Source organism: Eriocheir sinensis, unplaced genomic scaffold (assembly GCF_024679095.1).
Source record: "Eriocheir sinensis breed Jianghai 21 unplaced genomic scaffold, ASM2467909v1 Scaffold351, whole genome shotgun sequence".
Classification (NCBI taxonomy): Eukaryota; Metazoa; Arthropoda; class Malacostraca; order Decapoda; family Varunidae; genus Eriocheir; species Eriocheir sinensis.
The window spans coordinates 287,904-315,681 of NW_026111667.1; the positions used below are offsets into that span (position 1 = coordinate 287,904).

Consider the following 27,778-nt stretch of genomic DNA (forward strand, 5'->3'; position numbering starts at 1 on the left):
GCAGCATGAACAATGGGAGGATCACAGGTGAGCTGATGGGTTACCAGGATGGCATCTTCAAATTATATAAAATAAAAAGAGTCAGTGTGCCAAACCACAGTGATGTACTAGACTACATAGTTAAGGGAACACACCTTCACTGACGTGGAAAAGACCTGGATATATAGTAAATAAACAGTGACTTAGGTCATGGTGGTGGGCAGCGTGGGCCAGGCAGGAAGCAAGAACCATACATCTTGTCAGCCACTATAAATACAATTTGCCTGAGCCACTACCAGGCTGGGGTCATCCAAGAGGCCCCTCCAAAGAGCCTACTGGAGCTATGGGCAGCACTTAACCCAGTAGCTGCAGGGATCATGTTTCTGAAAGGCCACTCTAAGCACTGCCTTGGGCCGACCATCAGGACCCACCAGGAAGAAGCCTACCGGCGCAATAGGCCGCGACGTAAAAAAAAGAGAGAGAGAGAAAATCATCACTCAGGCAAGCCATTTTATAATATATATCAATGCATTTGTGATCAGTTTATGCATCATCTATTTAGGCCCGTCGCTGCTACACGGTAAAGCCACAAATTTTGCCTGTCACTGGTACACGGTTAAAAAAAGATTATTGAGGGAGTAATTTTGTTTGTTCCAGGCTACGCGATATTCCTCACCACGGACCAAACTGTCGGTGACTGGGTGATGGGGGAAGTGACGGGGGACTGGCTCACCCTCACCGTCCATGGACTGACGGCTTCAAGGAAGTATTTGCACAAGATGCACTCTCACAATGTTAAAGGTTTTGGTCCATTCTCCTCTGTGGAAAGCTTCACGACTCTTCCAGGTAAGGAAGTGTTAGTCTTAGGGAGCCGTCATTGCTGTGGTGCATCAGTCACTGTTCTCCCAGTTATGCACATGTTGTGTCCCACCATACTGTCCCTCATCATGGAGCACTCCCTCCCTGAGGCTGACCTGAGGCCCATTACCTGCATGCTGTGTGTTGTGGTGCATCAGTCACTGTTCTCCCAGTTATGCACATGTTGTGTCCCACCATACTGTCCCTCATCATGGAGCACTCCCTCCCTGAGGCTGACTTGAGGCCCATTACCTGCATGCTGTGTGTTGTGGTGCATCAGTCACTGTTCTCCCAGTTATGCACATGTTGTGTCCCACCATACTGTCCCTCATCATGGAGCACTCCCTCCCTGAGGCTGACTTGAGGCCCATTACCTGCATGCTCTGTGAATGCCACCTCTGGCTCTGTGGGCATGTGGGTAAACCCTGCTTGCCAGGTTGTTTATGTAAGACACAATCCTTAGTAAAGAGTGTGCCCAGAAAGTTGGGTTAGAGCAGGTTGATGGATCCTGCTGGGAGGTACATGGTATGGGGAAGGTGCCTGCATGGGGACCTGCACAGAGGAACCCCCAAGAATGGTGTCATAGTTTGGGTGAGGCAGGCTGGCAGAGGCCCCCATTGATTGACTGATTGATTAAGCCAATGTTAAAAATATTATACATCTGCTCCTGTGTTCCAGCTGTTGACAAGAGCATCGGTGAGCCCCCTGGCTGGTGTGTGGAGCGAGAGGCCTGATTGTGCTGGTGATCGCTGGCGTGGCAGGAGCCATGACCAGCTGGGGGCCTTCTTGGCCACCACACTGTACTGCCATGGTCAAGGCGGAGCCCAGGCCAAGCATTGTGTAAGGTGGCAGGACAGTTTCTTGTTGGTGTGTTTCATCCCATGACTCATTTCAGCAATCCTTTACACTGACTGCAGGAACTTTTTATTCACTTTGTAATATGGAGAACAAGGCTGCAGGGCATAGTCCACAAAGACTTAAGTTTGCCAAGATTAGAGAAAGAAAAAAAAGGTAAACTTGTTCTTAGGAAATGTTCAAGATGGACTTTCATTTTGTGCTATACATAGTTGCAGGGTAACAAGTGACCTCTGTTTGTGATATCTGTGTCTCTTGGTGGAGCAGCTAACACGTGTTTCTAACTTGTGATTGCTTGCAGTGTGCTGGCTGGGAGCTATTTCTTTAAATGAATTCAAATATGCTTTGTTGAACTCAAACCTCATGCCTTTAACATCCATCCTGTTTTGAAGATTGCATGTGCCCTTCCATCTCCCTCTGGGCAGCCCTGCGAGGTACAGCAGCAGCACTCAGTAGTATTTAGCAGCTAGTAAGATACATCACTTCCTTGCAGTCTTGGCGGCAGCTGCAGTGAGAGCAACAAGCCTGGCGTCCAGCCTCCAGACCTGTGGATCCATCACGGCCACTTGGAGCTGAAGAACTTTGACAAGGGTGAGCGCAGCAACTCCCCCAACCACACCTCCATCATCCAGCACACAGGTGGGTGTCTTTGTCAGTCAGTGAACAGTGTGCAGCTCATGGGAGTCCTGTCATTTGTGTGGTATTTTTTGTAATATTTGGTTGCTGGTGTTTTGTTGCCAGTCACTGCTGCGTTGTAGTGTGCCAGTGACGCCACACACAACCTTACACAACCCCCGGACACTCCAGTATGAGAGTCATCACACATTACAGAGTTTCCATCTATCTCTATCCAGACACTCCCTCCTTGCCTGCTCAAAGCTTCTCAAAGATCTTTCCCCCCTCTCCCTAACGTACTCTTGCACCCTATCCCTCCATTTCACTGGAGGTCGTCCTCTAGCATTCCCTCCCTCTATCTCACTCACATACACCCTTCTGGTCATCTTACTCTCCTTCATTCGCTCCATGTGGCCAAACCACTTTAAAGTCTGTCGCTTCACTTTTTCCACCACTCCACACTTCTTCCCTTCACCCCTGTGACACATTCCAAAACGCTCGTACACACTTTCATTACTCATTCCATCCGTTCTACTCACACCACAAGCACTCCTCAAATAACTCATTTCCACTGCCTGCACTCTAGACCTCTGACTTTCATTCCAGGCCCTCGTTTCACTTGCATATGTGAGGGTTGGTACTATTATTGTACATTTCTCAAATCCCTCTTTACCTCCATGCTCACACTTCTGCCATTCATGATTTGTCTCAAAGACCCTACCACCCTTCTTTCTTGCAATGCCCTTTCTCTTGTCACTCTCTCTGCACCACCATGCTTACACATAACTGATCCAAGAGCCGCGGGTCACTCTTCTCAAATGCTCTGAAACCCAGTTCCAGGTTGACCCTGGGCTCATAGAGTCTACAATATCCAGGTTTACCAAGTGTCATTGCTTGATAAGTCAAGACAAATATTTTGTAGACTATGCGTGCCTTGATATGTAACCAATGCAAGTCTGTAAGTGCAGGTGTTATTCTCTCACCAGACCCTTTATTAGCCTTGCCTTAAAGGGCAGATGGTAGCCTGCCGTTCTCACCACCTGACTGATCTGTTCTTTGAATGATAGAGTGCAGTCAAGTATCACACCTAAATCTTTGACTGACTTTTTTACAGTCCTAGTGTCATCTTTTATCCGAAGAGTGGAAACATCTAGCCTCCTGACATCCTTGTTCTTCCCCACAATCAAACATTCAGTTTTATCCTCATTCAGCTTCAGTTGCTTAGAATTCATCCATTTCCCGACATCATCCATAATTCTGCTCAGCTTATCTTCAGTGTTTTCCACATCACTCAGCGACAAATAGAACTGTGTATCATCAGCATACAGTTTAAAGTCAACTTCATGCCTTCTTAGCAAATGTGAAAGACCAATAGTATAAACACAATAAAATTGGACCCAGTACACTTCCCTGGGGGACTCCTCTGTGCAAAAGTTTATGAGTGGAGAACGATTTACCTATTTGCACACAGTAAGTTCTGTTCTCAAGGTAACTCCTCAGATAATCCAGCGCGCCACCCTCAGTTCCAATATTCTTACAATCCTGAAGCAATAGACTGTGCTCCACCGTGTCAAACGCAGCACTCAAGTCTAACAAAATCAGAACACCACACTTCCCTTCATCCATAAGCACAAGCAAGTTGTTTACCACCGAGCAGAGAGTAGTTTCAGTTGAGTAAAACCTCTTGTAGGCAGATTCATTATCCGGTAAAGCCTGCACCACTAGCAAATGCTCCATTAGCTGATTTAAGATCACATTTTCAAGTATCTTAGATAGAAATGTCAAGTTGGATACTGGTCTAAAGGAAATAAACACTGTGGGTCCAGTTTACCTTTAACGATAGGTTTCACGATCGCCGCTTTCTCACTCTCAGGGAAAGTCTTGTTTTCAATACTAGTGTTAACCATCACAGTCATAATATTTAATAAATCACTAAAGTTTCCACTCTTAATGATGTCACTTATCGGCAAGGAATCACCATCACAGTACGTCAGGTTCACCTGTGTATGATAGTTTTCACCACAGCCACATCCACTTGTTGAAAGCCTGTTAACTTAATTTCAGGGACTGGAGTTTCCAAAGCGGGTCCACAGTAACCGTCGGCTTTGAAGTTCCGGATAGCTTCCTCACTTTCCTTATTAAAAAGTCAACAAACATGTTAGCCTAGGTAACTAATTTCCTAACCTAACCTAAACTAGCTAAACTAACCTAATCTAACCAAACTAACCTAACCAAACTAACTTAACCTAATCTTTATATATCACTGTCAGCATTATAAATACTTTTTGGAGTGTATATATGGGGTTAAAATTAATCTAAATAAGAAGCTCCTTCTGGTGAGAAGGGTAAGGCCTCTCACACTTGCGGGCGAGACCCGTGTCCGCGCTTATAATGCGTACGCGAGCCTTCCCGCGTATCCATTCAGACGGCGCGGGTGAAAACTGGCCGCCACCCGCATGGAGGTGGAAGGAGGCAGGAGAAAGACAGGAAAATGTAATGAAAGCCAGGGAAGGCACGGCCATCTGGAGGAAAGGAGAGACAAAAATACAGCTGGAGGAGGAAGGGAGATAAAGGAATAAAATTGATAAAATGAAAGACCAAAAATTAAGATAGCTGGCAGAGTAAAAAGAGAAAATGGGAAAAAGGAGAGAAGGGAGCGGGAAGATGAGGAAGTAAACACAAGGGAGAAGAGCATCAAAATTCTTCCTACAAATAAAGTTAAAAATAAAAGTGAAACAGGAAAATGAACGCCGACTACGAAACTTTCCAACTTGCTATCAAGGCATAACACACAGGTCAGGTTAGATTAGTTAATATTTAGTGTTTTAGGTTGTTAGGTAAGGGCAGGCTATTTATTTGTATATTTTTGTTTGGTCCATAGTGCTGGTGGGCTTTCATGATGGGGCCTGTTGGCTGGCCCCAGCCTGTTAGTGGTGCTGGCAAGTGTTTTATAGTGGTGCCATCTTGCCTGGCCCATACTGTCCCCCTGGAGGAGCTCCACTTGATCCTCTTGGGAGAGTGTCCCCATAGTCTGGGTTGACAGGCGGGCACCAGGACAGCATGCGGGTAGTCTTGTGCAATGACTGAACAGTGTCAGCTTGTAGGGGGGGAGGGAACTTGATCCCAGGTCATCCAGCACACTGTGCCCACACGCTGTCCACCCAGCCACCGCCTCCCAGACTGAATTTGGTACAGCCATGCCTTGGTGTACGAGCTTAATTCCTTCCGGAATTTGACTCTTAAATCAAAACAAACGCAGACTGTTCTGCTGAAAACCCAAAGATCACACCCTAGAGCACAAACGTGAGCAGGCCTGAGCATGCAGGTGCCGCCTCTGTGAGCGTACAATGTGGACTGAGACCCCGCTCCCATTGTTTTCCGCTCTGGTCCTGCGGTGAACAAAGGGAACGTGTCCTCCACTCGTACAAACAGGATGCTCCTAAACCAGGTCACCACTCCTAAAGCAAGCCATTGTTTGTGATCTTTTTTTGCTAGTAAATCAAAACACTTATGTGTAGGGCACTTGAAAACCAAGGTGTTACTGTACTTACAGACAAACCTTGGGTATTGAACAGTCTTTTTGAACAAATTGGATCACAAACATAATGAACAATGCTCCAGTTTTCTCTCTCGGCCTGGGTTCAGGAACAAGCTAAACGGTAACAGCCTCAGGAATCTGTGAACGCCCACATTTGTGCTTTTTATCTTTTGGTTCTGTCAGTAAGCCGCCGTGACTTCTCTCTCTTTATTTTTACTCCTTCTTCCTATCCCTTACTTCTCTCCTCTTTCCTCCCTTGCTGCACATCACTTTATACTCTAGCTCATCCCTATACAGTCCAAACCCCTTATGCAAGAGTTAACCAGCATCTTCATTCTTTCATCCTTGTGTTGTCCAAACCCCTTATGCAAGAGTTAACCAGGATCTTTATTCTTTCATCCTTGTGCTGGTGAATTCCTGAACATCTTTCCTTGGCCTCTTTCACAAGGAGAGTACCAGGACACCTCTCCTCCCGAGATTGATATTTCTTTTGGCCTCTCTTTTGTTGGAGCAGCGTCTAGCGGGCTTGTTGTTGTTGTTTTTGTCCCTTGCTGTAAAAAAGATGAAAGCAGTTTGCCAGTGGCAGTGTTTCTGAGGCTATGACAAGCCAGACATTGGCATGAGGATTTGGCCAAGAAAATCCCAGACACTGGTAGAGAAGCCTTCATTTGGGGTCAGGCTTGTATCACATTGTGTGTCATGGGAAAGTTGGCTTCACTTTACAAACAGTTCACTTTAAGAACAACATTTAGGAGCCAATTGGGTAAAGGTTCCACTGAAGTATTTCTTTTCTGCCCACTTCACACTCTGTGGTGTTTTCTTCTTAAGTTCATATGAGTGTTTGTTTTGAGGCCTCATTGAGTTGTGCCAATGAACAATAACCATAGCACTGCACGGCTTCCTGTACATCAGGTGACCGGGGGGGGGTGGGGGGTGACAGTGAGAGAAGAGGAGATGAGGAGGAGGAAAAGAGAGCAGCATGGAAGAGAGGAACGATTAAGAGAATAAAAATAAAAGTAAAATAATGACGGAAAAATGGAAGAAAAATTAATAGGAAAAAAGAAAGGGAATAAGAGAGAGAGAGAGAGAGAGAGAGAGAGAGAGAGAGAGAGAGAGAGAGAGAGAGACCAACTTTCTATACAACAAAGTGAGGTCATTCCTTGTTGATTTATACCATAGGGTGCTGGCCATCATGTGTTGAAAGATATCCTGAATTTAACCTAACTTAACAAAACCCAGTCACTATATAGGTCTTGACTCAGAAAACTCATCTATGCTTCCTTACTAATGAGACTTTCTATAAAACAAAGGGGGATCATTCTTTGTTGATTTATACCATAAGGTGCTGGCTATCATGTGTTTGAAGATACCCTGAATTTAACCTAACATAATTTAACAAAACCCAATCGCTACGCATCTTGACTCAGAAAACTCATCTATGCTTCCTTACTAATGAGACTTTCTACACAACAAAGTGGGGTTATTCCTGGTGGCAGTTTAACCCTTCTCCTCAACCATGGACTAAAAATACCACTCCTAAATACCTGACTGATCTCCTTCTTTGGCCCAACCATAAATTACCTTACCTTACCTTACCTTACCATACCCTACCTTACCTTACCTTACCTTGCCCTACCTTACCCTACTTCTAATTTTATATTGATTTACATTACAGGAATTAGTAGTGATGTTAGTAAATTTGCAGATGATACCAAGATCGGTAGAGTAATTGAGTCGGATCAGGACGCTAGTATTCTCCAAGGTGAACTCAACAGATTATATGACTGGGCGGATAAATGGCAGATGGAGTTCAATGTAGGGAAGTGCAGTATTCTGAGTGTAGGTAGGAACAACCCCTCACACAACTATTGCTTAAATGACACTCTCATAAGTAGGTCTGGGTGCGAGAGGGATTTAGGGGTCTTAGTGAGCTCTGATCTCCGTCCAAGGGCACAATGCATTCAAGCTAGAAATCGAGCTAATAGGGTACTGGGATTTATTTCAAGGAGCGTAAGCAACAGAAGCCCCAAAGTCTTCCTCAAACTATATTTAGCATTAGTTAGACCTCATCTTGACTATGCGGTTCAGTTCTGGTCACCCTACTATAGAATGGATATCAAAATGTTAGAATCAGTGCAGAGGAGGATGACTAAGATGATTCAGGGGGTTGAGAAACTTGGCATACGAGGAAAGACTCAAACAGTTAAACTTGCATTCTCTAGAAAGGCGAAGGGTGCGTGGAGACATGATCGAGGTTTATAAATGGATGAAGGGCTTTAATAAGGGAGACATTCATAAGGTTTTGTTGGTAAGAGAACCGGGTAGGACACGAAGTAACGGGTTTAAACTGGATAAATTCAGATTCAACAGGGACATAGGCAAAAATTGGTTTACTAACAGGGTGGTGGATGAGTGGAATAGGCTTAGCAGTCATGTGGTGAGTGCCAATACAATTGTCACATTCAAAAATAGACTAGATAAATTCATGGACAGCGATATTAGGTGGGGTTAGATACACGGGAGCTTAGGGTCAAAGGAGCTGCCTCGTACAGGCCTACCGGCCTCTTGCAGACTCCTGCGTTCTTATGTTCTTATGTTCTTATTATCTAACTTTGCCTTGCCACACCTTAACTTTCCTTAGTTTTTCCATACCTTACCTGACCTGACCCTGCCTTGCTTTACCTTACCTTACCTTACCTTGCCCTACCTTACCTTACCTTACCTTACCTTACCTTACCTTACCTTACCTTACCTTACCTTACCTTACCTTACCCTACCTTACCTTACCTTACCTTACCTTACCTTGCCCTACCTTACCTTACCCTACTTCTAATTTTATATTGGTTTACATTATCTAACTTTGCCTTACCACACCTTAACTTTCCTTAGTTTTTCCATACCTTACCTTACCTGACCTGACCCTGCCTTGCTTTACCTTACCTTACCTTACCCTACCTTACCTTACCTTACCCTACCTTACCTTACCTTACCTTACCCTACCTTACCTTACCTTACCTTACCTTACCTTACCTTACCTTACCTTACCTTACCCTACCTTACCTTACCTTGCCCTACCTTACCTTACCTTACCTTACCCTGCTTCTAATTTTATATTGGTTTACATTATCTAACTTTGCCTTACCACACCTTAACTTTCCTTAGTTTTTCCATACCTTACCTTACCTGACCTGACCCTGCTTTGCCTTACCTTACCTTACCTTACCTTACCTTGCCCTACCTTACCTTACCTTACCTTACCATACCTTCCTGTATGTCACATTACCTTACTTTCCCTTACCTTACCCTACCCTGCAATACCATACCATACCTTACCTTACCTCACCTAAATCAACCCTTCCTTACCTTACTCTACCTTATCAAGCATTCTCAACCTCCATTCCTTACCTTAACTAACCTTACCTTACCTTACCTTACCGTACCCTACCCTGCAATACCATACCATACCTTACCTTACCTCACCTAAATCAACCCTTCCTCACTTTACTCTACCTTATCAAGCATTCTCAACCTCCATTCCTTAACTAACCTTACCTTGCCTTACCTTACCTTACCTTACCTCCTGAAGTTGATCTCCCCTGTGGCCATAAATAAGAAGTATGAGTGTAGCAATCTGTTTATGAAGGTGATTTTTTTTAAGTAAGGGCAAGTTCTGTACAAACCCAGAGCACCAAAACTCTCTCAGTAAGGGGCCAGGGACTATCTGGAGCACTCTGGGTAAGCACAGCAGTGTCCTGGACAGCAGCAGCCGGCCACTCCACCTGCAGGGAAAGGTGTGGCCTGTGGGTTATAAAGTCACCCCTAGAGTACCTGTGTGCTGGGGGAGTACTCCAAGATGGCACGTCACTTTCTTCACAGCCAACACTGACAGCCTACGTCTCATTCCTCCACTCTTATATCATGCTTGCATCAGTGGTTATGACAACTTTAAATATACAGGCTTAAACTCTAATGGCTCTGTGTTTCCGGCAGCTGAAGATCAACAACAAGGAGATGACGGCGCTAGACCAGATGCTTGGGGCACTCCTGGAGGCTCTGCAGGACAAGGCCAAGGAAACAAAGAGTGGCCAGGCTCTGGGACCGAGGCACAGAGAGCCAAGACGGCCGAGGGTTTATCAAGACTGACAACAACGTGACGGTCAAAGTGTTAGAGGTAAGAATCTTACGTGATGAAACATTGTGGAAGCCTTGCCAGAGTATACGGTCCCACAACATGTCCTGTAGCTTCTGAATGAGTGCCTTCAAGCTCTGGTGCTGCTTCCCTTCCTTTGTTATGAGTGTTTCCATACTTACTGCTCAAGATCTTCAACACAAGCTCATCCCGGTGGCCTCCAACTCTCTAATTCAAGAGTTGTAGTGTATCTAATTCTTCCATTTCTTGAACAACTTGATTTCTGGTATTCTAGCACTTAAGTACTGTTACTAAAAGACCTCTTGAACTATTAAAGTTGATACCCTCTTGGCATCTCCTAGTCTGAAAACTCACAGTCCTTTCTTCCTTCCCACGAGTTAAACTTCTTCAGAATGGGAGTGCCAAAAGTCTTCCAGTCTCCCCTGTGGTACATTCCCTCCTCCCAGTCTTCATCACAGTCCTTTCCTCCTTCCCATGACTTAAACTTCTTCAGAATGGGAGTGCCAAAAGTCTTCCAGTCTCCCCTGTGGTACATTCCCTCCTCCCAGTCTTCATCACAGTCCTTTCTTCCTTCCCATGAGTTAAACTTCTTCAGAATGGGAGTGCCAAAAGTCTTCCAGTCTCCCCTGTGGTACATTCCCTCCTCCCAGTCTTCATCACAGTCCTTTCCTCCTTCCCATGAGTTAAACTTCTTCAGAATGGGAGTGCCAAAAGTCTTCCAGTCTCCCCTGTGGTACATTCCCTCCTCCCAGTCTTCATCACAGTCCTTTCCTCCTTCCCATGAGTTAAACTTCTTCAGAATGGGAGTGCCAAAAGTCTTCCAGTCTCCCCTGTGGTACATTCCCTCCTCCCAGTCTTCATCACAGTCCTTTCCTCCTTCCCATGACTTAAACTTCTTCAGAATGGGAGTGCCAAAAGTCTCCCAGTCTCCCCTGTGGTACATTATCTCCTCCCAGTCTTCATCACAGTCCTTTCCTCCTTCCCATGACTTAAACTTCTTCAGAATGGGAGTGCCAAAAGTCTCCCAGTCTCCCCTGTGGTACATTCCCTCCTCCCATTCTTCATCACAGTCCTTTCCTCCTTCCCATGACTTAAACTTCTTCAGAATGGGAGTGCCAAAAGTCTCCCAGTCTCCCCTGTGGTACATTCCCTCCTCCCATTCTTCATCACAGTCCTTTCCTCCTTCCCATGACTTAAACTTCTTCAGAATGGGAGTGCCAAAAGTCTTCCAGTCTCCCCTGTGGTACATTATCTCCTCCCAGTCTTCATCACAGTCCTTTCCTCCTTCCCATGACTTAAACTTCTTCAGAATGGGAGTGCCAAAAGTCTTCCAGTCTCCCCTGTGGTACATTATCTCCTCCCAGTCTTCATCACAGTCCTTTCCTCCTTCCCATGACCTAAACTTCTTCAGAATGGGAGTGCCAAAAGTCTCCCAGTCTCCCCTGTGGTACATTCCCTCCTCCCAGTCTTCATCACAGTCCTTTCCTCCTTCCCATGACTTAAACTTCTTCAGAATGGGAGTGCCAAAGTCTTCAGTCTCCCCTGGTACATTCCTCCTCCCAGTCTTCATCACAGTCCTTTGATCATTCCCATGACTTAAACTTCTTCAGAATGGGAGTGCCAAAAGTCTTCCAGTCTCCCCTGTGGTACATTCCCTCCTCCCAGTCTTCATCACAGTCCTTTCCTCCTTCCCATGACTTAAACTTCTTCAGAATGGGAGTGCCAAAAGTCTTCCAGTCTCCCCTGTGGTACATTCCCTCCTCCCAGTCTTCATCACAGTCCTTTCCTCCTTCCCATGACTTAAACTTCTTCAGAATGGGAGTGCCAAAAGTCTTCCAGTCTCCCCTGTGGTACATTCCCTCCTCCCAGTCTTCATGAGTGTCACCTTCTGTACAACGTCATGTTTTCCCACAGTACTCACCTCCTGCCATGAAGTGTCAAGGTGCTCGAGAAGGCATCAGTTTTCTTCCTTTTCCTCCTCTTCTTCTTCTTCCTTCCTCTTCCTTCTTCCTTCTTCTGTCTGTTGTCACTTCCCAGGAACACCTTTGGCCAGGGTCTCGCTTCCGGGTACAAGCACAGGAAGTTTTTTCCTGATTTTTCCCTAGTTTTTTTTCATTTATTTCTTTTCTTTTATCATTTCTTCTTTTCTCTTCATGTTTTTTTCTTCATTTTTTTCTGCTTTTGTCTTTTTTTCTTCATGTTTTCTTCATTTTTTTCTGCTTTTGTCTTCTTTTTTTCTTCATGTTTTCTTCTTCATTTTTCTTCTTATTCTGCTTTTCCTTTCTATTTTTTCTTCTTACTATTATTCGTGGTCTTTTTTTTATAGTTTTTGTTTCTTCTTCCTTTTCTTCTTCCTTCCTCCTTTTCTTCTTTTTCCAGGAACAACTTTGGCTACACTTGGAAAAGACTGTCACTCCCTACACTTGAACATCCCTAACGCTAAGTAACCCCTCAAGCCTCTCTCCTTCCCACCCCAGCAGCCAGATGGCCCCAGTGGTCTCATTACTGCTGCAAAAGACTCTACTTACACATTCACATCCACAATGACTAAGTAGTGCCTGAAATCATCCTTTTTTTTTTTCTACAGTGCTTAAGTACTCCTAAAATCCCTCTTCCCCTTCCTGCCTCTTACCTTTCTCTTCTCTTCCCATCCCTTTCCTTTCCCATCCCTTCCCTTCCCTTCCCTTCCCTTCCCTTCCATATCCTTCCCTTCTCTTCCCATTCCCTTTCTGTTACCCTTCCCTTCCATTTCCTCTCCTTCCCTTCCCATCCTTTCCCTTCCCTTCCCTTCCATATCCTTCCCTTCTCTTCCCATTCCTTTCTGTTACCCTTCCTTCCATTTCTCCTTCCCTTCCTTTCCTTCCTTCTTCTTCCTTCCATATCCTTCCCTTCTCTTCCCATTCCCTATGTGTTACCCTTCCCTTCCATTTCCTTTCCTTTCCTTCCCTTCCCATCCTTTCACTTCCCTTCCCTTCGCTTCTCTTCCCTTTTCTGTCCCTTTCCTTTTCCTTCCCTTCCCTTCTTTTTCCATCCCCTCCTTTCCCTTTGATTTCCTTTCCTTTCCCATCCTTTCCCTTCCCTTTCCTTACATTCTATTTTCTTTCCCTACCTTTCTCTTCCCATCACTTTCCCTCCCCTCCCTTCTGTTCCCTTCCCTTCGTTACCCTTCCTTTCCCTTACCCATCTTTTTCCCTTCTCTTCCCTTTCCTTTCCTTACATTCTATTTTCTTTCCCTACCTTTCTCTTCCCATCACTTCCCCTCCCCTCCCTTCTGTTCCCTTCCCTTCCTTACCCTTCCTTTCCCTTACCCATCCCTTACCCTTCCCTTTTCCAGCCCTTCCCTTCCCTTCCCTTCCCTTCCTTACCCCAGTACCCACAGTTACCTAACACCTCAGAGCAAAATAGTATTAACTCCATTTCCACATGCTATTTAGATCTCAATACATATTCATGGATAACCTAACACTGACTGGCCTGGAGGACTGGACTGTGATAGTAATGAATTTATTTAGGGTCACAAGCTTGTACAAGTAATAGTGATTTAGTCCAGCAGTTACAAGGCTTAGTGGTAGTTAAAACAGTCCTGCCATATGTTTTTTAAGGGCTGGAAGCTTATTTGTTGCTTGTGTGTGGGAGTTGTCAATGTATTTCTAACAAGCCTATACAAGTAGTAGTGATTGTAGCCCAGCTATCACAAGGCTTAATGGTAGTTAAAACAGTCTTGCTATATGGATTTCAAGGGCTGAGAGGGAGCTTGTTCCTTGCTTGTGGTGTGAGAGAAAGGCTTGTCATTATATTATTTTTCAGGTTATTGACATAGGAGTGAGCTAGTTCAGTGAATACAAGGCTTGGAAATAGTTAATAGGTGTTGCCATAGGGTTTACAAGGGCTGGGAGCTTGTTCCTTGCTTGTGGTGAGAGAAAAAGAAGTCTAGTGAGTTGTGTAAGAAAGGTCAGATGTTTATAAGATATGTTAAGCAAAAAAAGAACACATGAAATATGATGAAATTAATTTATAGTTAATATATCGTTTACTCTAAAAAAAAATATATATATATATATATATATATATATATATATATATATATATATATATATATATATATATATATATATATATATATATATATATATATATATATATATAATATATATACATATATATATATATATATATATATATATATATATATATATATATATATATATATAGTGGCTGAACAGATAGTGAGACGGCCCGCGTTCAGGAGGACGCGAGTTCAATCCCGACCGGTGCCACCAAGCTGGGATTTTCAGCCGCCGAGTGGTTTAAAACTACCCACATGCTGTCAGAAGACCACCTATCAACCTGGACTCTGGATTCTAGGATTAAAGATGAGCTCCGGGGGGCAGCATGAGCCAATGCAAGATGGTGCCACTATAAACACTCACCTGCGCCAGAACGGGCTGGGCCGACCATCAGGCCCCACCGGGAAGAAACCTTGGACCGACCATGAGGGTCCACCAGGAAGAAGCCTACCGGCGCAATAGGCAAAGACGTGAAATATATATATATATATATATATATATATATATATATATATATATATATATATATATATATATATATCTATATATAGATATATATTTTTTTTTTTACGTTGATTGCCTATTGCGGTAGGCATCTTCAGTGGAGCCTGATGGTCGGCAAACTTCTTCTGATCTTCTTCAGGTGGGGCCTGATGGTCGGCCCAGCCCGTTCTGGCGCAGGCGAGTGTTTATAGTGGCGCCATCTTGCATTGGCTGCTGCCCCGAACTCGGTCTTGATTCGCTTGGACGGCTTCCTCTAGAGTCCGGGTTGATGGGTGGTCTTCAGGACAGCATGTGGGTAGTTTTAAGCCACTGGCGGTGACTGAAAAATCCGAGTGGTAGCGTGGGATTCGAACCACGTCGTCCATCACGTATGAATGTGGGCAGGCCCCATATATATATATATATATATATATATATATATATATATATATATATATATATATATATATATAAATATATATATATATATATATATATATATATATATATATATAAATATATATATATATGTATATGTATATATATATATATATATATATATATATATATATATATATATATATACAGTGTGCATGTGTGTGTGTGTGTGTGTGTGTGTGTGTGTGTGTGTGTAATTCACCACGGCTTGATCACAAGTTGGACTCACTCTCGCCAGCAGGTACCCTGCCGACATGAGCAAGTGCTCATTATCGTTGATCTCTGGGTACTGCCAAGACCTCACACACCACACACCCCATCCCCCTTGCTCAAGGGGGGACAGTAACCACTCCTAGTCAATGGAAAGAATTCGGCCTAAGCGGGGCTCGAACCGCCGCCTGTTTGGCCGTGAAGCCTTGCAGTGCAGCGCTCTAACCGATTGAGCTACCAAAGTGGTGTGTGTGTGTGTGTGTGTGTGTGTGTGTGTGTAGTGGTGGTGTTTTCTAGCTTATTATTTCTATATTTGTTTATTTTTGTTTTTGTAATTATTATTGTTATTAATATTTTTGTTATTGTTTTTGTTGAGGTTACTATTCCTTTTTCCTTGTTGTGTTTTCTTTCTGCCTGGGCTGGGATGTGAACCCTGGCCTGTGTGTGGACTCAGCCCGGCACGCTGGCCACTGCACGGCATGGCATTTGATGTACCATTGAGGGGCCTTAACCATGTAGCTTAAGGGCCATTTTCCTACTTATACTGGCCTCATGACTTGCTTTGCCTGAATTATAACTGCTGAACAAGCCATTGTCATTGTGGGACCATAACTTAGGAGGCCAATTTGCCTCTTACATTATTTTTTGAGCTGTTCTAACTCTGTCTAGCCACACAGTATTACCAGAACAATAAATACTTGACTACCTTCTGGGCACGACATTGTTGGGCATAACTAAGCTTCTTTTTTTCTCCCCTTCACTGGCAAGCTTTGAAACAGCCTCCTCCTGCCTGTGACTTGACCTACTTCAGGAGCAAGACACCTCCAGGGGAAAGAAATTGAGCCTCTGTCCTGTTTTCTTTTGCTACAGCAGTGCACAGCAGGCTGATTTGTCATCTGTCCTTTTTCTTCCCCATCAACTGCTTGTGTAAACATATCTTACAGGCTTGTGTATCCCTTGTTCCACCATGGAGTGGCTTGTAACACCTTTCCCTTCCCTACAGGACTGCCAGAACCATAACAGTACTGCCAGGCTTGTGTATCCCTTGTTCTACCATGGAGTGGCTTGTAACACCTTTCCCTTCCCTACAGGACTGCCAGAACCATAACAGTACTGCCAGGCTTGTGTATCCCTTGTTCCTTTTTTTCTTTTTTTCTTACAACAAAGGAGACAGCTCAAGGGCACAAAAAAAAAAAAAAAAAAAAAAAAAAAGCCCGCCACTCGCTGCTCCCAAAAAAGAATCAAAAGAGGTGGCCGAAAGAAGTCAATTTCGGGAGGAGAGGTGTCCTGATACCCTCCTCTTGAAAGAGTTCAAGTCGTAGGCAGGAGGAAATACAGATGAAGGAAGATTGTTCCAGAGTTTACCAGCATGAGGGATGAAAGAGTGAAGATGCTGGTTAACTCTTGCATAAGGGGTTCGGACAGTATAGGGATGAGCATCAGTAGAAAGTCATGTGCAGCGGGGCCGCGGGAGGGGGGGAGGCATGCAGTTAGCAAGTTCAGAAGAGCAGTCAGCGTGGAAATATCGATAGAAAGAGAGGCAACATCGCAACGGAATTTAAGAGGTAGAAGACTTTCAGTAGGAGGAGGAGAGCTGATGAGACGAAGAGCCTTAGACTCCACTCTGTCCAGAAGAGCTGTGTGAGTGGAGCCTCCCCACACGTGAGATGCATACTCTATATGAGGGCGGATAAGGCCCCTGTAAATGGATAGCAACTGCGCAGGGGAGAAGAACTGGCAGAGACGATACAGAACGCCCAACCTCGAGGAGGCTGATTTAGTGAGAGAGGAGATATGAAGTTTCCAGTTGAAATTTTGAAATAAGGATAGACCGAGGATGTTTAGTGTAGAAGACGGTGACAGCTGAGTGTTGTCAAAGAATAGGGGATAGGTGTTTGGAAGATTGTGTCGAGTTGATAGGTGGAGAAATTGAGTTTTTGAGGCATTGAAGGACACAAGGTTCCTTCTGCCCCAATCGGAAATGATAGCAAGGTCTGAGGTTAAGTGTTCTGCAGCCTCCAGCCTGGAGTTGTGTACTTCCTGTTGAGAGGGTCTTCTATCTACCATGGAGTGGCTTGTAACACCTTTCCCATCCCTACAGGACTGCCAGAACCATAACAGTACTGCCAGGCTTGTGTATCCCTTGTTCCACCATGGAGTGGCTTGTAACACCTTTCCCTTCCCTACAGGACTGCCAGAACCATAACAGTACTGCCAGGCTTGTGTATCCCTTGTTCTACCATGGAGTGGCTTGTAACACCTTTCCCTTCCCTACAGGACTGCCAGAACCATAACAGTACTGCCAGGCTTGTGTATCCCTTGTTCTACCATGGAGTGGCTTGTAACACCTTTCCCTTCCCTACAGGACTGCCAGAACCATAACAGTACTGCCAGGCTTGTGTATCCCTTGTTCTACCATGGAGTGGCTTTTAACACCTTTCCCTTCCCTACAGGACTGCCAGAACCATAACAGTACTGCCAGGCTTGTGTATCCCTTGTTCTACCATGGAGTGGCTTTTAACACCTTTCCCTTCCCTACAGGACTGCCAGAACCATAACAGTACTGCCAGGCTTGTGTATCCCTTGTTCTACCATGGAGTGGCTTTTAACACCTTTCCCTTCCCTACAGGACTGCCAGAACCATAACGGTACTGCCGGGAGTGTCATCGGGAAGGCGTGTTCACCTGCCCCACCCCAAGTGTGGCGACATGAAGGAGGAGCCGGAGGAGGAGGGGAGTGCCACGCCGTCATGCAGGCAGAGAACACGGAGAACAGGTGAGTGCCAGAGAGAGAGAGAGAGGAGAGAGGAGAGAGATTTACATAGATTTACATAGAAAATCAGACCACACAGACCCCATGGTCCAGACTTGGTGGTCTGTCCTTAAACCTAAGTGATTTTACATTAATCAGAAGACTCCAAAACGTTGCATTTCTACTCTAGTTGATATTAAGTTGAAGGAAGTGACGGTCGAGCTTATTTTTGAAGGAGTCAATCGTGTTACACTGGACCACTGACGGTGGAAGCTTATTCCATTCTCGCACTACAACGTTGGTGAAGAAAAATTTGGTGCAGTCTGAATTTACTTGTCTACATCTGAGTTTTACGCCATTGTTCCTCGTGCGCAAAGTGTCATCGATCATAAACAATGTTGATCTGTCTACATTCGTGAAACCATTAAGTATTTTAAAACATTCGATCAGTTTTCCTCGGAGGCGACGTTTCTCAAGAGAGAACATGTTAAGGGTAGAAAGCCTTTCTTCGTAGGATTTGTTGCGCAAGGAAGGGATCATTTTCGTTGCCCGACGCTGAACACCTTCTAATTTAGCAATATCCTTTGCATGGTGGGGAGACCAAAACTGTACCGCATATTCCAAGTGGGGTCTGACTAAACTGTTGTAGAGCGGGAGTATTACATCTTTATTCTTGAATACAAAGTTTCTTTTAATGAAGCCCAACATTCTGTTCGCTTTATTTGCTGCATCGATGCATTGCTGTGAGAATTTGAGGTTTGACGCGATTTTGACCCCCAAGTCTTTGACGCATTGAACGCTTTTGAGTTTAACGCCGCGCATTTCGTATTCGAACTTCTTATTCCTCGTTCAACTTGAAGGACCTGGCACTTGTCTACGTTAAAGGGCATCTCCCATCTATCCGACCAAGCTGAAATTTTGTGCAAATCCTCTTGGAGGCTTTGCCTGTCTTCGTCAGTGAGAACCGAGTTGCCAATCTTTGTGTCGTCTGCAAATTTACTAATGCGATTATTGAGTCCAACATCCACGTCGTTGATGTAAATAATGAAGAGCACTGGGCCAAGGACCGAGCCCTGAGGGACGCCACTAGTGACAGGCGCCCACTCTGAGTTAAATCCGTCAATCACTACTCTTTGTTGTCTGTTGCTCAACCAATTCGCAATCCATTGGTTTACTTGACCGTCAATACCTATTTGCTTTAATTTGTAAAGTAATTTATGATGCGGGACTTTATCAAACGCTTTCTGGAAATCAAGATAGACTACGTCCAGTGATTTGGTTACGTCATAAACAGTGAAGAGGTCGTTATAAAAGGTTAATAGGTTTGATAGGCAGGATCTTTTGTTTCGGAAGCCATGTTGTGAGTCCCCAATCAATGAGTGGCTTTCAAGGTAATTCACAATTTTGTCTCTAATTATGCCCTCAAGTAGCTTACCTACAACCGAAGTTAGACTAATGGGCCTGTAATTACCTGGTACTTTTTTGTCTCCTTTCTTTGAAAATCGGTGTCACGTTAGCCTTTTTCCAATCTGAAGGGACGATGCCTTGTCGCAAGGACATATTGAATACGGTTGTGAGGGAGGAGAGTATTTCGCTCTTTGTTTCTTTCAGCAGAGTTGGATATACTTTGTCAGGTCCAGGACTTTTATTTGTTTTAAGTGAATGGAGAGCTTTAAGGACTTCATCGGTTGTTATTTCAAAATCAGGCAATGCATGCTCGAGATTTACAATAGTACTGGTGTTGGTGGTAGCGAGAGGAAGACTGTTAGTATTAAACATCGAGGAAAAGTGATTGTTTAAGAGGTTTGCAATGTGTTGGCTGTCAGTCACTAGTGCACCGTCGCTGTTTGTTAAAGGTCCAATACCACTTTTGATCGCCTTTCTGTTGTTTATGTAACTGAAGAAAGATTTCGGATTATTTTTACAGTTGGCTGCAATATTTTCTTCGTATCTACGCTTTGCCTGACCTACTAGTCTTTTTACTCGTCGCCTGGCATCATTATAAAGTCTAATGTTTTCGGGCGTGCTTTGTTCTTTCTTTAACCTGTAAAACAATTTTCTCTCATTGACTGATTGTTTAATTTCGCTATTAAACCACGGTGGGCTTTTATTAGTGTTAATTCGCTTCTCGCACAAGGGGACGAATGTGTTCTGCTGAGTGAGTAAGTGATTTTTAAGGCTTAGCCAGGCTTCCTCTACGTTGCCGTCATCTGATAGTTGTATTTCTGTTAGTTTTTGTCGGATTTCTACGAAGTTAGCTCTTTTGAAATTGGGCACCTTTACTTTATTTTCAGTCACTGATGATTGAGCTTTAATGTCGACGCGCACTAATTTATGATCGCAAGAACCGAGGTGTTCTCCTACCGTGACACTACTGATTAGGTTATCTTGGGTCGTTATAACAAGGTCGAGTATATTATTTTGTCGAGTTGGCTCAGAAACCATTTGGCTTAGATAATTTTCTTCTAGAAATTCGATCATTCTATGTGACTCGCCTTCTGTACCTGACAGTGTCGCCCAGTCGATATGGGGGAGGTTAAAGTCTCCTAATATCAGTGAGTCGCTGTTATTAAGTGACTGCCTTAAGACGCTGTACATTTCAAGGTCGTCATCGAGTGATTGCCCGGGAGGTCTGTAGGTGACAGATATATTTAAGTTGACTTTTGCAATGTTTACTCGCACGCACAAATGTTCAACGTTACTGTTTCCCGGTGTTTTGTCAGTGGGTTGCAAATAGCTTTTGACATAAAGGGCGACGCCACCACCTCTACGGTTTACACGATCTTTGTTGAAGAGTCTGTAGCCATCTATGTTTTATTCGGAACTTAAATCAATATTTGTGGTGTCTATAAATGTTTCGGTTATAGCAATTATGTCAAAATTTTCTGTTAAAGCAAGACATCTCAGTTCATCAAATTTGTTTCTTAGGCTACGCGCATTAAAACTAAGGATTTTTAAGTTATCTAGAGGCTTAGTAATAGAGGTGGTGGTACTTGCGGGATCACGGTTACGGGTTTGTTGCGATGCGAGAGAGAGAGAGAGAGAGAGAGAGAGAGAGAGAATTTGCAACCTTGTTTCTGTTCTGTATCATTATTAGAACATACATGCATACATACATGAATCCATATAACAGTAAGACATTAGTCCCAGGTCATGCCATAGTGGTCAGTAATAAGACTATTTAGGTGTATCATAGAATGGAAGCAACACTATCAGACCCAGTGCATAGTCAGGCCAGAGCAAGACTTTACCATTAAAGTCCTCACCAATTGGCTCACACATTCCTTAACGTTAAGTAGTTTATGTGCCGGAGAGGTGCACTAGAGGGAGTGTTTATGGAAGGGAAACACTGCATACCAGACATAGCCAGGCCTCCTTGCTGACTAAAATGATGTAAAGCTTCTCTAATTTGTCCCGAGTCTAAAAGGTTAATCAAAGCAAGCCGTTGCCAGACAAGGCACAGAGTCAACCAAGATTGCCGTGGCTGACTTGTCCTCTAAGATGTTGTTCGGGGACTTGCTGCCTCGAGGAACTGTGGGGGAGCAAGATTTTTTTGTGAACTGAAAACGGGGATATACAACACTAATTACTGGTGGAGAAAATTACCTACAAATGTCATGGCGAGCTTGTTAATGTTGTTGTATTAGCTACTGGCTGAAGGAACTGTGGGAGAGCAAGATTTGTACGTGATTTATACGTGAACTAAACACCGGGGAGTATAGGTCACAAATGATGCAGTTAGAGAGTATAATGAAGTCAGAAGTAAATGGGCAGCTTGTTAACTGATGAACCTACTGTGCTGTGACGAGATAAAGGAAATGTTTTTTTTTTTTTTTTTTTTTATTTATTAATTTATTTTTTAATTGCATGTTCGCCTATAGCTCCCATGGGCTTTCTTCAGGGGCCTGGTGGTCGGCCCAAACCCACCATGACACAGGCAATTTTCATAGTGGCGCCATTAATTCTTGGCTCATGTTGCCCCCCTGGAACTCATTCTTGATTCACTTGAACGATTTATTCTAGAGTCCGGGTTGATGGGTGGTCTTCAGGACAGCACGTGGGTAGTCTTAGGCCACTCGCCGGTGACTAAAAAATCCCAGGTGGTAGCGTGGGGATTCGCTTTGCCTCAGACCTTACTATTATTTCCGACTGGGGCAAGAGGAACCTGGTGTCCTTCAACGCCTCAGAAACACAGTTTCTCCACCTATCCACTTGACACAATCTTCCAAACAACTATCCCCTATTCTTTGACAACACTCAGCTATCACCTTCCTCAACACTAAACATCCTCGGTCTATCCTTAACTCAAAATCTCAACTGGAAACTTCATATCTCATCTCTTACTAAATCAGCTTCCTCGAGGCTGGGCGCTCTGTACTGTCTCCGCCAGTTCTTCTCCCCCACACAGTTGCTATCCATTTACAGGGGCCTTGTCCGCCCTCATATGGAGTATGCATCTCGTGTGGGGGGGGTCCACTCACACAGCTCTCCTTGACAGATTGGAATCAAAGGCTCTTCGTCTCATCAGCTCTCCTCCTCATAGTGATAGTCTTCTACCTCTCAAATTCCGCCGCCATGTTGCCTCTCTTTCTATCTTCTATCGATATTTTCATGCTGACTGCTCTTCTGAGCTTGCTAACTGCATGCCTCCCCTCCTCCCGCGGCCCCGCTGCACACGACTTTCTACTCATGCTCATCCCTATACTGTTCAAACCCCTTATGCAAGAGTCAACCAGCATCTTCACTCTTTCATCCCTCACGCTGGTAAACTCTGGAACAATCTTCCTTCATCTGTATTTCCTCCTGCCTATGACTTGAACTCTTTCAAGAGGAGGGTATCAGGACACCTCTCCTCCCGAAATTGACCTCTCTTTTTGGACACTCCTTTGACCTCTATTCAGGAGCAGTAAGTAGTGGGCTTTTTTTTATATTTTTCTTTGTGCCCTTGAACTGTCTCCTAAGCTGTAAAAAAAAAAAAAAATGCTTTGTCCAGCACGCAGTGAATGCTGGGCCCGCGCACTAACCACTCAGCCACCGCCTACCTTTGTGAGAGTAATATAAGAAGGAATTGGGTTAGTTTACATAGGAGAGAATAGTGAGGAGGTCAGATTACTTTGAGAACTGTCTGGCTGGCTTGTTAGTGGATCTGCTATGCTCTGACTAGCTAACATTCTAAGGGTTACTACATTTAATTACAAACTGAACACTGAGGCAGAGATCTATACTGAGTAAACCTGAGCTAAGTAAACAAAGGGGAAGGAAACGCCAAGACCTTGTTTGTGTGGGAAGGAGAAGGAGGGACCCTCACACTGTAAGTGGGGGCGGGGCGTGGTGGGTGTGTCCGGGGCGGGGCGGGGCTGGAGTGTTGATTCCCTGCGGGGCATCACTCTTCATGGAGGAGGTTGAGGACTTTTATGAGGTTGGAGATCTTGATGTAGGACTCCCCTTGGGGCTGGCGGGCGGGGGTCCGGGGGCTCCTTTTTGGGGGAAGGGGCCGGGCTTGCGGGGAAAGTTGATCCATCCTGCCGGGGGACTTGGAAGGGGAGGGGCAGCTCGGGGCGGACTGTCAGGAGTGGAGGAAAGGATAGGAAAGGAAGGGAAGGGACAGAAAAGAAAAGAGAGGAAGGTAATGGAAAGGAAAGGAAAGGAAAGGAAAGGAAAGGAAGGGAAGGGAAGGAAAGGAAATAAAGGAAAGGAAAGGAAAGGAAGGTAAAAGAAAGGAATGTAAAAGAAAGGAATGTAAAAGAAAGGAAGGTAATGGAAAGGAAAGGAAAGGAAAGGAAAGGAAAGGAAGGGAAGGGAAGGGAAAGGAAAGGAAGGGAAGGGGAAGGAGAGGGAAGGAAAGGAAAGAAAGGGAAGGGAAGGAAAAGGAAGGGAAAGGAAAGGAAAGGAAAGGAGAGGGAAGGAAAGGAAAGGAAAGGAAAGGAAGATAAAGGAAAGGAAAGGAAGGTAAAGGAAAGGGAAGGGAAGGGAAATTAAAAAAAAGAAATATAACAGAATAGGAAAGGAAATATAGGAAGGAAGGAGGAGAGAGAAAATATGATAAAGAGAGGAACAAGAAGGAAGAAAAGAGAATAAGAAAGAATAATGATAATAAAATAATAATAATAATAATAATGAGAACACTAGGTATATTAATGAACGTCTTTGTCCACAGCTCTGAAAAATGAAGAAAGGAAGGAAGGAAGGAAGATAATCTCAGAAGACTCATACAGTCCATTACACGTCCTTCATGTTATGTTATTACATTCCTGTACTCCCAACGCCCGGCCCGGGGGTCCAGCCGCAATACTCACAAGGTCCAGATGCAGACTGCGGCCACCACTTGAGCAGCCTGGCTGCTCTACACCAATCCTTATTTAGTTGTGTTCTTGTAGAGTTAAATCCAGACATCTCATATCCTTAGGCCAGGTCAAAAGTAAAGTTTGGTGTGCATGGCCTCAGTGTTCATCTCTGTTACACTGCCCCTGGAGGCCGTGGAGGCAGGAGCCCAGCACCCTGGGACACACTCAGACTACCACAGGTGCCTCCCCAGGGGTCTCCAGGTACACATGATCACCCAGACACAAAGAATGACCTGCATACGTCTAGGGATTCAAACCCTGGCCAGCGGATTGGTAGGTAGGCATGCCAGCCACAGCACCATGGAGCCATGTATTATACTAGTACTTGGCACTGGTATCCTATGCTATTTCTTCCTGGCTAGTTGGACACCAGAGATTTCCTGTATTAATTTCTTGGGTTTTCTGTTATATATTTGTTTATTAGGTGTATCTTTTGATTTAGTTTCATCATGATTTTTATTGTTATTTAGTGAAGCAGCTCAAGGGTGAATGTAATACAAAACACAATTTGCAAATTGATATTTTTATTGCTAGAACACAAACACACACATACACATAGTGACATAAGGAAGGTCATGTGGCTATGTAGGGGGGCGGGTCAGGATAGGGTCCATTATGTGTCTGGGGGAGGGCATGTGTCTCTTAGGGGACTTAACTGCTAAGACTGGACTCTGGGGCCATCCCTAAGAGCTGAAGGACTGGGTGTAATGAAAGACTATGTTCCCTATTGTACACCTTGCAGAGTAGAGTGGGATAGATAGATTAAGCTATTTTTATCCTCTCCTGTCTCTCTCTCTCTTCATTCCTTTCCATTACCTTGAGCATTCTAATTTACTGTTGAAGTAATAAAAATAAAAATGAACTGCAATAGATAGACATGAAATTTTGGAATGGACAAAAATGGTGTTGATGCATGTTTCACCACCACACAACACCACTAGACACCAATTTTTCATCACCACTGCCTTCAACACTGCCACACCACTAAAGATGCATATTTACAACACCATTAGGTATAGAGATCACCACCACCAGGGCTATAACACCAATTTTCATCACCACCAACACAAGTACCTCCACCATCAACACCAGAACCTCTAAAAATGCCTATATTTCATCACCACTGCCATCAACACCTCCACAAAGGCTATCAACACCAATTTTCATCACCACCAGTACAGTAAACACCGTTCACCACCACTCATCACCGTTTAAAAGAGGCTAGTTTTCAACACCACCACAGACTGACATCACCACCACTTCATCACTACACACCAGCTTCTCATCACTGTCATTAACACTTTCAACACCACCACCACTCTTCGGGGCATTTTGAGGCCGATGCAGAAGATATTTGGGAATCTCTATCCAGCCCCAGGAATTACAACCCTGCCACTGAAAACACCGCGGGCCCACCACCAGGCCACTGACCAAAGCCTGCCGCTGCTATAGGCTAGGACATAAAAAAGATGATGATAATAATGATAATAATAATAATAATAATAATAATAATAATAATAATAATAATAATAAATAATTGACACAAAAAGTGACTACCAGTGCAGGATGGGGGTTTGGGTCCCGCCCGCCACCACAGACAGTATTTTTCAGTCACCGCCGAGTGGCCCAACACTACCCACATGCTGTCCTGGTGGACGCCTGTCAACCCAGACTCTAGATTCTCTCTCTAAAAGAGGATCAAAGGTGAGCCAGGCAAGGTGGCACCAATATAAACACTTCCCTGCACTATAGAGGGCTGGAGCTACCACACCTAGAGGCAGAAAAAAAATACTGCTGACACATTACTATAGCCGCCACCGCCACTGCAGCCCTCCGCCCTCCATTCCCTAAGGCTGGAGACGGGTCTGAAGATCCCCGGCACTGGCAGTGGTCTGGGCAGCCTGGGGTCCTGTGGCCTGGTGTTGGCACTGGGCTGCTGCTCCCAAGGTCTGGTGATGCTGAGGCCTGGAGAGCGAGGAAGGACTTGGTAAGTTATGAAAGGAACAAGATGGATGGCTGAATATAAGCAAAGTGATGATACGCATTTCTAAAAGCCAAAAAATGCAAGTAAATAATTACTAAATGATGGAATTTGTAAACACATAAAAAGACAGACATATATCAGAGTTGCTTTGATTTAAATTATGTGATTTAATCTATTACAGGACAAATATTAAAAAGCATAAAAAAGATTATCATTATAAGGGAAATTGTGATCTTTTTCTACCCTGATTTTTCATATATATATATATATATATATATATATATATATATATATATATATATATATATATATATATATATATATATATATATAAACATAGATAAATATTATTACAGAGATGAAAGGCTATAGTTTGAAGGGTTTAAACACACACACACACACACACACACACACACACTTTTTTTTTAAATGCAAATTGGAGTGGGCTGTACAAAGCCAAAAGTACCCAAGACAAGTGGGAGGAGTTTTTAAAGCTGTACAAAGAAGCCGAGAATAGATATGTCCCTAAGGTAACCAAAAAGGATGTTGGTAAAAAGGAGTGGTTTAACAAAAGATGCGAGGCAGCTAGAAAAAGAAAGGAGGAAGCATGGAAGGGATGGAGGAGACGAAGAAGAATCAACGCGTGGAACAATTTCAAACAAGCAAGGAATGAATATACAAAGATTAGAAGAGAAGAAAAACGGAAATATGAAAAAGATATAATTGATAAATGCAAAGACCAACCTAAATTATTTTATAGACATGTGAACGGCAAATTAAAGAAATGAGAAACAATCGATAAACTGAAAATGGATGGAACTACATATGAAGACCCAGCAGAGATGGCAGAAGTGATGAACAACAGCTTTCATAGAGTTTTCACAAAGAAAGACGAATTCGTACAACCACCGGGCCAGGAAAGAGGAAGGGTTATGCAGGAGATACAGTTAACGGTGCAGGAGGTCAAGGAAAGCTTGAACAAGCTGGATGTAAGAAAGGCGACAGGGCCGGATGAAGTATCAGGGTGGATCCTGAAAGAATGTAGTGAGCAACTTGCAGAGAAACTGCACTCCATAATGAGCGCCTCCCTGCGTGAAGGAAGGGTACCACAAGATTGGAAGAGAGCAAACATAGTACCAATTTATAAAGGAGGAGAGAGAGAGGACCCATTAAATTACAGACCGGTATCACTCACTAGTGTGGTTGCGAAGATATGTGAGAGGCTAGTTAAGAACAGGTGGTCGGATTTTTTGGTAAGTGAGAGAATTATCTCGGATTGCCAGTTTGGATTCAGGAGGGAGATCGTGTGTCACCAACTTGTTATGTTACTACTCAAGGGTGACAGATTTAATGCAAGAGAGAGAAGGCTGGGGGGATGGAGTGTACCTGGATTTGAAAAAGACATTTGACAAAGTACCGCACAGAAGACTAATTTGGAAAATTAAAAATAGGGGTGGAGTGGGTGATGGACTGATTAAGTGGCTGGAGGACTTCCTAACTAACAGG

At 44.0% G+C, this 27,778-nt stretch overlaps 1 long non-coding RNA gene across 2 annotated transcripts; it reads left to right on the forward strand.

Moving 5' to 3' along the window:
* The first annotated feature begins 7 nt into the window (after positions 1-7).
* On the forward strand, positions 8-26,509 carry LOC126991853 (uncharacterized). 2 transcript variants are annotated; one of them, XR_007745892.1, is made up of 7 exons: positions 8-27; positions 637-825; positions 1,516-1,677; positions 2,186-2,331; positions 9,836-10,016; positions 17,823-17,968; positions 24,102-26,508. It is a non-coding gene; the product is annotated as an uncharacterized LOC126991853 (long non-coding RNA). The 2 variants fall into 2 exon arrangements; XR_007745891.1 differs by having other exon boundaries at positions 637-1,677; positions 24,102-26,509.
* The last annotated feature ends 1,269 nt before the right edge of the window (positions 26,510-27,778 follow it).